At 43.3% G+C, this 9,225-nt stretch overlaps 1 long non-coding RNA gene across 1 annotated transcript in view; it reads left to right on the top strand.

Annotated features, from left to right (window-relative positions):
* Positions 1 to 2,785: 2,785 nt before the first annotated feature.
* Positions 2,786 to 9,225, top strand: part of LOC118217264 — a 28,664-nt gene continuing 22,224 nt past the window's right edge. Inside the window, exons 1-3 of the long non-coding RNA XR_004763151.1 lie at positions 2,786 to 3,095; positions 4,463 to 4,539; positions 5,200 to 5,393. This is a non-coding gene — a long non-coding RNA (uncharacterized LOC118217264). The remainder of the gene's footprint in view (positions 3,096 to 4,462; positions 4,540 to 5,199; positions 5,394 to 9,225) is intronic.

The following is a 9,225-nucleotide window of genomic DNA, read 5'->3' as shown; positions in this document are numbered from 1 at the left end:
GGGAGTTGGTACAGATACAGCACGTTCCAGGGTTTTGGAGAGAAAGGGTAGCACGGAGACTGGCTGAATGTTCTGCACAACAGAAGGGTCCAGTGTCAGTGTCAGAGGTTGACTACAGTGAAACAGCGAAAGGAAACTACATGCTGTTAACAGGAAGAAAAGATTCCAGTGGGCCAAGGACCATCAACACTGGACCAAGAAATATTGGGAAAAGGCATCCTTTTAGACCAGCAGATTGCAGTTGCCATTACACTGTAGTTAGAGAAACTGGTTTCTTTCTGTAGTAGTGGTGCAGTTTTATAATTGTATCTTTAGCTAGACACCACAAGAGATTTGTCTTCTGTCACTGATGTTACCTTTCTTCTTCCTGGTCTTCTCCTGCTAACATTACTGCCTATCAGCTGGAACCTTCTGAGTGTGTACTGAGCACTGCACCTGGAAATCTTAAGCTTCTTTGCAATTTATTGCTGGGAATAACATACTTGCCACAATATGTTTACTTGGCTCCACACATCTATGCCTAACTCCTTTGTTTGCCATATTTCTTGCAACTTTAGTGCCTGTTTTACTCACACTACAGGCCAATGGTGTTAGGCTACCTGCAGTTTCAAAAAACGTAAGATAGATGAGATTTGCATCATTTTAACAAGCCCTCCACCTACCACCGCAAAATGATTGGATAGAATTCTAATTATGGAAAAGTGGAATGAGGAAAGTTATCTATTTCGAGGAGATGTGGTGCCTAAGATTTTTTTTTTTTAAAGTAAAAATTATCTTTTTGTTTTCCTGTAGGTTTTAAAGTTTATACTTTGATTTGTATTTAATAAATGCGCATATATTAACTGAATTCCTCTCTTTTTTTAAACTGAATACTTTCAGCCTGTGTTATATATATATATATATATATATATATATGTGTGTGTGTGTGTAATTTATTCAGGTTTATATATATATACAGATGGATGACAAATTAAAGGTAAAAACCTGAATAAATGAGCGGAGAAACATAATGAGAATGTCTATACAGGACATGATCAGACTGTGTCAGCAAGAAAAGCCTGTCGACAACTACGTAGAGAGAATATTATAGTTGGGTTGCAGTGCATAAACCCCTCATTTGTTATTGGCGTTTGTCAACGTGACAACCAGAATTGTGCCATGAAAGACAAGTTAGTCATTATAAGGCTGAGAAATAAGAAAAAAAGCAGTCAAAGTCATAGGCCTAACCTTTGGGTAACTGAAACCAACTATTTGGAACATCATTAAGTAGAAAGAGAGCCCTGCTGACCTCAGAAATCACAAAGAGCCTGGTAAGCCAATATGAATTGTTTGATTGCAAATTTAAAATTGTGAAGTACAGAGCCAAATCAATAAAAATATGTCTTAGTCCCATACATTATGGCACTCACTGTATATATATACATGTATGTATGTATGTATGTATGTTAGCCAATGATAATGTGCTATGTTAAGTGGAAAAATAGTGGTGGCCAATCAAATTCAGTGCCATCCCGACAACCCCATTGGACACGCCCTTGGTCAGTTGGTCATATATCGACACCTGAAAGGGAAGGAAACTTAAAAAGAGAAGGGTACGTCCCATTACTCTTCACTCCTCACCTCCTTTCCCCCACTCCCCCACTACCACTCGTCTCCTACCCGGAAGTATGAGGCGGAAAGGAAGGGAGGAGATGAGTTTGAAGCCACTTCACTACTACAGTTCTGTGCACTTCGCTCGTCTCCTACAATACTGGGACACTGGAGGGAGGGAGAACACAAAGATAGGTTTTCTGGGGCACGGAGGACACACGGGATGGAGGGGAGGTGGTAGTGGAGGAAAAGAGTATACATTTTTTGAGTATCGAGATGCACCCAAAATAGGGGAGAAATAAGGTCAAAACTGTGCAAAGGGCCATGATGACCCTCTTCACCGTGCATGCTGGGAAGTGTAGGCAGAGGCGAGGCAAAACACACAATGATCAGTGTCCTTTTCAACTGAGATTTTATGAGATGGCATCACCTGTAAAAAAAAAAAAAAACATTTCTTAACCAGTCCAGGGAAGCCATCTGATGTTATATCAAAGCTGATATAAAAGCGATGCCCTGTTTCGGGGGTGCTGAAGTGAAGTGCGTTCTCTCTTGGTTAGCGTCATTTCCCTGGAGAGGGGTAATACAGAGCTCTGACGTCCGAACCCGAGGAAGCCTGTGTGCGAAAGGGGGAGCTCTGCGCTCCCGCCGAGGGTTTGACGCACTTCGCTCGGATCCCCAATAAAATGCTGAATGTGAATGGAACAGCAGTATAGCAGCTGTTTTAGGGGGTGGGCGGTTCACAAGTGAATGATTAAATGATGGATTCTTTTGATTTCACTTGAACCCACTGTTGCCTGTAGTGTCATTTTGTGCCATTATGAAAGACAATTTAGAGATTGTTGCTGTTTTTTCCCCCCACAGATCTATTTTCTGTAACTACAGATGCATGCTGTTTGTAATCTCAGCTCACAACCACTGGAATTGAGCTCTTGCTCTGTTTGAGTGTAGACTCAAGTAACTTCAGAGCTGTGTGACACTGCTGCCCCCCGGTGGCTTTATTCAACAGTGCATGTCATTTGAGGAAGAAATTCTACCACATCTATGATGCAGCACGTGTAATCACCAAAAAAATCACTAATTTACTAATTCAATTTAATGAGTTCAAGTTAAATTAAACCATAGAATTCTAATGTGTATCATTAATAAGTTCATGACGTAAATGCTACAGCTCTCTCAGTGTAACCCATCAATTTATAGAAAAAAAATATGCATGCAGTAAACACGCTCTTAGGAATGTTAAATACTCTACACACGGACTGAAGAAATTTGAACGCGGCTGATTTGCTCGGCATCGTTGCCTCAGGCTCTCCGCCTTCTGGCTGGAAAAGCTTCAGTTTAGGCAGAGTTTCCTTCCGTCCAGTTCAGTTTTGAACCCTAAACATGTATTGTAGAATTCCTTTCAGCCGTAGCTGGGTTCAGGGGCTGTTAGCCGTGTGCATTTATTTAGCATTCATTGCACGGTGCCATGTTGGGGAATGTGTTACTGAAAAAAGTACCGTGGCTGGGTGAGTTAAATGCATCCGTTTGTGCTCTTTATCATTCTTTGCATTGTGTAACCGTGACAACCCAGATTAAAACTGAGCACAGATAGACGTGTCTGTGTTTACTCATAACCTTAAGTTTCTATGAATCCAAGACTAGCATTATTAGCCTGACCATCCTAAATCTTATGGTAAAGTAATCCTGGCCAGGTTTATACTGATTACTGACAGGAAATACGTTTTCTTTTGAGGATGAGCTTTGCTAATCCTCCCAATGGTCAGTTTCTTCTTATGTGTTGGTGGGGTTCCAGGTTGATGCGGCGAATCCGGGCAACTCAGCCATTAGCCTTTAATATAACATAGCCAAAAATTTTGTATAGCCGATTAGACTGGAGGACACCAATGTGTTGTGGGCCTTCCAAGTTCGCCAGAGTAGTGAACATCTTGACTGTGCTTGGCATTGTTTCACCAGCTGAGGGCACTAGAGTGAAACAAACAGGCCAAAACCATCAGTGCTATGTAATTTAAATGATGATGGGAATGGGGGTGAGTCTTACAATAGGGAAAGATTTACTTCTCTTAGCAAGAACATGAGTCACAGCACAGACACACGACAGAGCAAACCACTTTGCTCACCATCAATTACCATATCATTAACTCCACTTGAGGTATATACTTAATATTTAACAGATCTCAAGCAAGTTAAAACTGTAGTTTTAATCTAACCTGCTTTCAGTTGTCAGTCATTTAAAACTGTACATCAATGCCCAGGTCGTTTTGGCAAGGTTTTTAATTTATATTTGTAAAAGGGTATAAGTGCCTGTCTGCTGCCTCTTGAATAGGTTTCTTTTGTACATGATATTTTAATCTCAATGAGATGACCTGTATAACGAAAGGATAAATAAATGATAAAGAACTGTGCATGCTATGTACTGAGAGGCCAGAATGGAGCACTTGCAGCGAGTGAACGCGTGCCTCATCTCACCTGATCCTGTTGTGATCTTTGCTATCAGGCAGTCCAGCAGGGGTACAATGGCACTAATAATTACAGTCTGTCTCTTCGTCTCTCTCATCCTTTCAGTTCAATTCAATGATTCGTCTGAATGATGCCTCTCGATGTTGCCCTTCCCCAGCATCTCTGCCCTATCAGTGGTTAATAAGAGAGGATGTTCTTATTTCTCTGATGATGCTCTGTGAATTGCTTTAATGGAATACCATGTGGAAATGCACTGCCTTCACCTCCCCCTCCCTCACACTCCCTCCTCCCTTCTCTCACTGCCCTCGTCTCCCTTTCCCTCTCACTCCCTCATCTCTTGCTATCACTCTTTCTCTGTCCCTACTCTCACCTTCCCTTCCCTTCCTTCCCTCACTCTTTCCCTCTTGTTCCTCAGCTGCTTCAGACCCATCAGGGTAGTCTTTGACCCAGTGACCCCGCCCAGGCTCAGAGAAGGCTTTGGTTTTTCGTGAGGTACAGCGATAGCTCTCCGTTTCTTTTTTAATGTATCTACCCCCCCTTATCTGCTGTAGGAGCTTGAATTAAAAAGAACAGGAGCCAAAAGCACAGTTGCTTTTTGTGCTTTTTTCAAAGGGGTTTTGAGGACACACCTGAGGACACACCTGCGTCTAGCTGAGGCTCATTCATAGCTGAGGGTAGCTTATAACTGACTCACAGTTGAAACTAACTTAGTGTGTTGATCCTCACAGACAAGTACAGTGACAGCAGACACTTGTTATTGTAGTTAAACCCTTAAAGCTCGGTGGCCATGAAATTAGACGCCAGTGTCTAACAATAATTTTGTCTCAACGATCATTGATTCAAGGTGCAATGTTATGACTCATGTACCAGTGTATTCTTGCACTTTGCTGCAAAAAACTTTGTTTCAATCAGTAAAACCACTAGAGATAACAATACAAATAAGAAAGCAGCCCCCCCCTCCCAAAGGAGGGCTGAGATTGACACCCCAGGTTGAAGATTATGCTATTATATTATCCAAAAAATGTCCCCAACAAGACAAGCAGCTGCTAATCCTTCTCTCCTGGGATTTACCAAAACAATTGAATCCAATCCTTGTGCATAGGCTAGGCAAAGTTGATGCATTATTTTCCATTGAGCTGGATTCCTTTTCAGGGCCTCGTTCATTGCTGTATACTTGCAAAAGACACCATAGCCAACAAGCAAAAGAGGAAGACTTTGAAATAAGCATTTACGGAATTGGAGAGTGACGGGAGCGACAGTGATGGCGAACTTCCCTCTGGACTGGAGAGCTTAGACTCCATAGAAACAGCAGCATACGATGACCGCTCGGATCCTCTTCTGGACTCGTGAGCCTACACTGTTTGTATTCGCTGTTTACGTATGCTACTCTAAGTTGTGTTACCATGTTATACAATTTCACTTAGTATTTCAGTCATCTTCCAGCTTTTAGGCTCACAGAGTTGGCTATATTATTATTGCGATTATGCTCAGTATGTTTATTCGGCTTCTGTATGCGCCAGTCGTAAATATGTGCTTTATGTAGCTCATGTTTGACTATGTTTGGACAAATGCAGGCCTGTGTAGTTGATCCACTACCATCCATTTCTGCAAGCAATGATTCGGTGTACTGGTGCAAATGCCAGGTTTGGGAAATGCCCTGTTCTGGATCTGAGGCCAGTAGCACGGCAAAATACACAATTTTTGCTTATCCATTTATCAGTGCTAGATTAGTGCTTGTTATAAAGGAGCATGGAAAGGAAACTATGTCAGTGGGAGGAAACGGGCAGGTCCGGGTTGAAGGACAAACGGTGAGATAAAGCACAGCCCAATCAACTGAATTATTGTAGAGAGCACGGCCCGCTCAACGTATGTGTGTGCGCGTGCGTGCGCGCGTGTGCCCGTCCCTGCATGCGATGGCAAAAGACGTGTTGCAGTTGGGGAAAGACAGGTGCTGCCTCACTTCACACCTCCCTCTGAAATTCCTTTGTGAGCTTTGATAACTATAGTTGGGTTGGCTAATAAGTGACTGGCTAACAACAACAACAACAACAACAACAACAACAATAATAATAATAATATACACTTACTGATGGTTCTCTCTTCCTCCCCTTCCCCTGACAGTTGAGCACACGTTTGTTGAGTTAGACTCTTGTAGGATCAGGGGATTGGTTATTAAGGCACATATGTGCTGTCTGTACTGTATATAGTTTGGGAGATGAAGGGGTTTATTTAAGACGGGCAGATTCATACAAAAACCCCTGGATTTTTATTGAGTTTTAAGTGGGTTTTAAGGGTTTAAAGGAATGCCACCTCAGACATTCCGGGAGTTAAAAGCCAGGGTTTTTAAATGTAATATTTTTGAGAAGAGATTCTGCTGCAGACTTAGGAGTGTGACTGAAACTGCTCCTCTGTACCTTATTGCCCCCCCCTCACCCACCCCCCCCCCTCACCCCAGGGTGATTTTCATTCCAGTCTGTTTGACCGCAGGACAAAATGGGTTGTCTTTCTTGTAACTTATGGCCGAGAAGCTAAAATGAAGGCCACTTCTAACAACACATATTTAAAAAAAGACTAAGAGAAATGGTCTTTTCTTCACTGGCTGCATCTTCCGAGCTCAAGGACGGTGGCTCATTTAACGACGCGCGACGTCAATTTGAATGTGTCAGTCTGCTCTGCGTCTGACGCTTGTCTGAGCAGCGTCCTTTTTTTCCAGGGCACAGAATGGCTGCCGAGGCCTTGGCTGTGCAGATTAATGGTGCGATGCAGGAAACAGAGGCCTGCAAATACAAAGCCCAGAAACCTGAGGATTTAAGCACAGCGTTCAGCACGTGTGCAACATACGCTGCCGCTTCAATGTGTTATCGCTCATTGCGTGTACTATAGACTGGTAAATGATGCAAATACATTGTGAAACACGCTAAAATCCATGACATTTTTGAATAACCGAAAGCTGTAATTGTAATAGTGTACTGCAGTAATAACAGTGCGCTTATGTTGTGTGCTATCGGCCTATTTTGTGTGTTTTTTTATTTTTTAAATGTAGCCGCTGTTGAGTGGGCGTTTCACGAGGGCTCTTGTGTTTCCCGCGACGGATGACTCTGTGGATTTTTTGCGCGTCGTTTCTTCTCGCGAGCAGGAATCCCGCCGCCGTGTTCCGTTCCGCCGAGCCCGCTCAGTCTCCGGGGGCGATCGCCTTTTTAAACGGATCGGCGAGGGCGGCGGGCTCGGCTTCGAGTTGCGCCGCGGCGGCGGATCAGACGCACCTCAATGCGCCGGTGTGTCACGGCCTTCCCGGCAAGCGAGGGAGGGGGGGGGAAGCGAGCCGCCGTCGCCGCCGCACCATCCCAGAGTGCACTGAGACGATCGCTCGCCAGAAACGCGTAATTGACGGAAAGTGAATTCGGCATTGGGCCACGAACGTCGACCGCTGTGGATAACTCTGGTTTTCTAAGGGGGTTATTCGCGTTGTCAAATCCAATTCGTGTGAATGAATGTCCCAGATTCACATGTGTCCTCCATGAGAGTGGTGAAACAGCACTCATCTAAAGTCCTTACGTGGCAATGCTGAGAAAATCGTGTTTCTCAAGGACGTGTGCGTATGTGTGTTTTTGTTCACACCAATTACCTCTGGCTCAATGAGCTATTTAGTTGTGTACATCAGTGGTGCTTCATTCAAAGATTAGTAAACTGTTTCATATAAGGACACAAGAACAGCCTTCAGCTGTCATTCATCAGTAAATGTATCAATAAATGTACCTTAAAATTCAGGCAATGTATTGGGTTCATTAAATAAATAAGAATGGAAGTTGATATGAAACCCAGAAACTGATATGGCTGCCCTTGCTCTATACCCTGCTCCGGTTGTTTGCGGTGATGGGAGAGGAAGGCTTCATGGAGCACACAAGGGAGACAGTCATGTACTATCAATGCCTTCCTGATCTGAACCAATTTCAGTGTTTTGCAGTGGAGGGAAACAGTTTTTATTTGGTTGATATCAATCAGCGGTGATTGATGGTGGATGGTAACTCTGGAAGCCTCGCCTTCAGATTCAAGTTTTCGTCACTTCCTCAGATGTTTTCATATGGTTGCCATGACAATGACACCCTACTCCAGCTCTCATTTATTTCCTCCAAAACTTAACGGTTCACTTCGCATCCGGGGCCAAGTCCTCCTGTCAGAGACAAGTACTGTACGTCACCGCTGATGGAACACCGGTGCTTGCGTCCCAAACTGCCGAGAGTCAGGAAGTGATGCGAGTGAGTCAGAGTTCTATATTCTTCTTCTGTGGTGACATCCAAAGAATGTCTCACCTCCAGACTCATGGGCGCAGGAGAACAAGATTTAACATGGGGTTCACCCGGGGAAAATACGCATCAAGTTTTCTCATGGTCAGACATTACATTCAAAAGTTATGTGATAAGCCATGGGCACATCTCTAATTAGCTATTAATCTATATTTTAACGTTGAATTCTGGTATGGTGGACTTCATGGGTCCTTGAGGCAAATTTGTTTGATGTTAGCCAGGCAATCTGAGGGAAAAAAATTTGACAATAGGCCGAACAGTTCAAAAGTTAAATACAAAAAAGGTTAAAAGAAAAAGTCACTTTCTTGCTATAGTGCTATATTGCATTTGGGCAATCTGGGTAAGTTTTTTTTTTCCTGAGTCGAAGGTAGGAATGGAAACCATACTGCCAAATTCAGTCGCTCTGTTATGTACTTTTTTGCTGTGCACTTTTAAGGCAGAAAAAAAATCGGAACAAAAACAATGCTGTTCCAGCACTTCACTAAAACTACCACTTAACATTTTGATTTAATTACAAAGATGGGGCGTGTGCGTAGTGATTTCTCATTAGGGGACAGCATATCGAATAAGAGACATCCTTTCTGCCCAGGTAATTAAATACATCTCTGGACTCTGAGCTGAGCTCACTTCCTGTGCATAATCCAGAAACCACAGGGGGTTTGTTGACTCTCCTATGTCTGTCAGACTTGCTCTGAGAAACACACAGTGTTATTTCGTCAATGGCATTTGCACTAGTCAGCTCATTCTGGAATAATTTCACTTGCATGTACTTTTATTAACCTCATCTGCACCCGGCCTAGTATCCCATGCCCTATATACTGTATGTGTGTGAGTGTTTGTTAGTGTGTGAGAGTGTGTGTGTGTGTGTGTGTGT

The sequence above is a fragment of the Anguilla anguilla genome, chromosome 17, assembly GCF_013347855.1.
Source record: "Anguilla anguilla isolate fAngAng1 chromosome 17, fAngAng1.pri, whole genome shotgun sequence".
In the NCBI taxonomy this organism is placed as follows: domain Eukaryota; kingdom Metazoa; phylum Chordata; class Actinopteri; order Anguilliformes; family Anguillidae; genus Anguilla; species Anguilla anguilla.
This window is presented reverse-complemented; position numbering and strand designations above follow the sequence as displayed.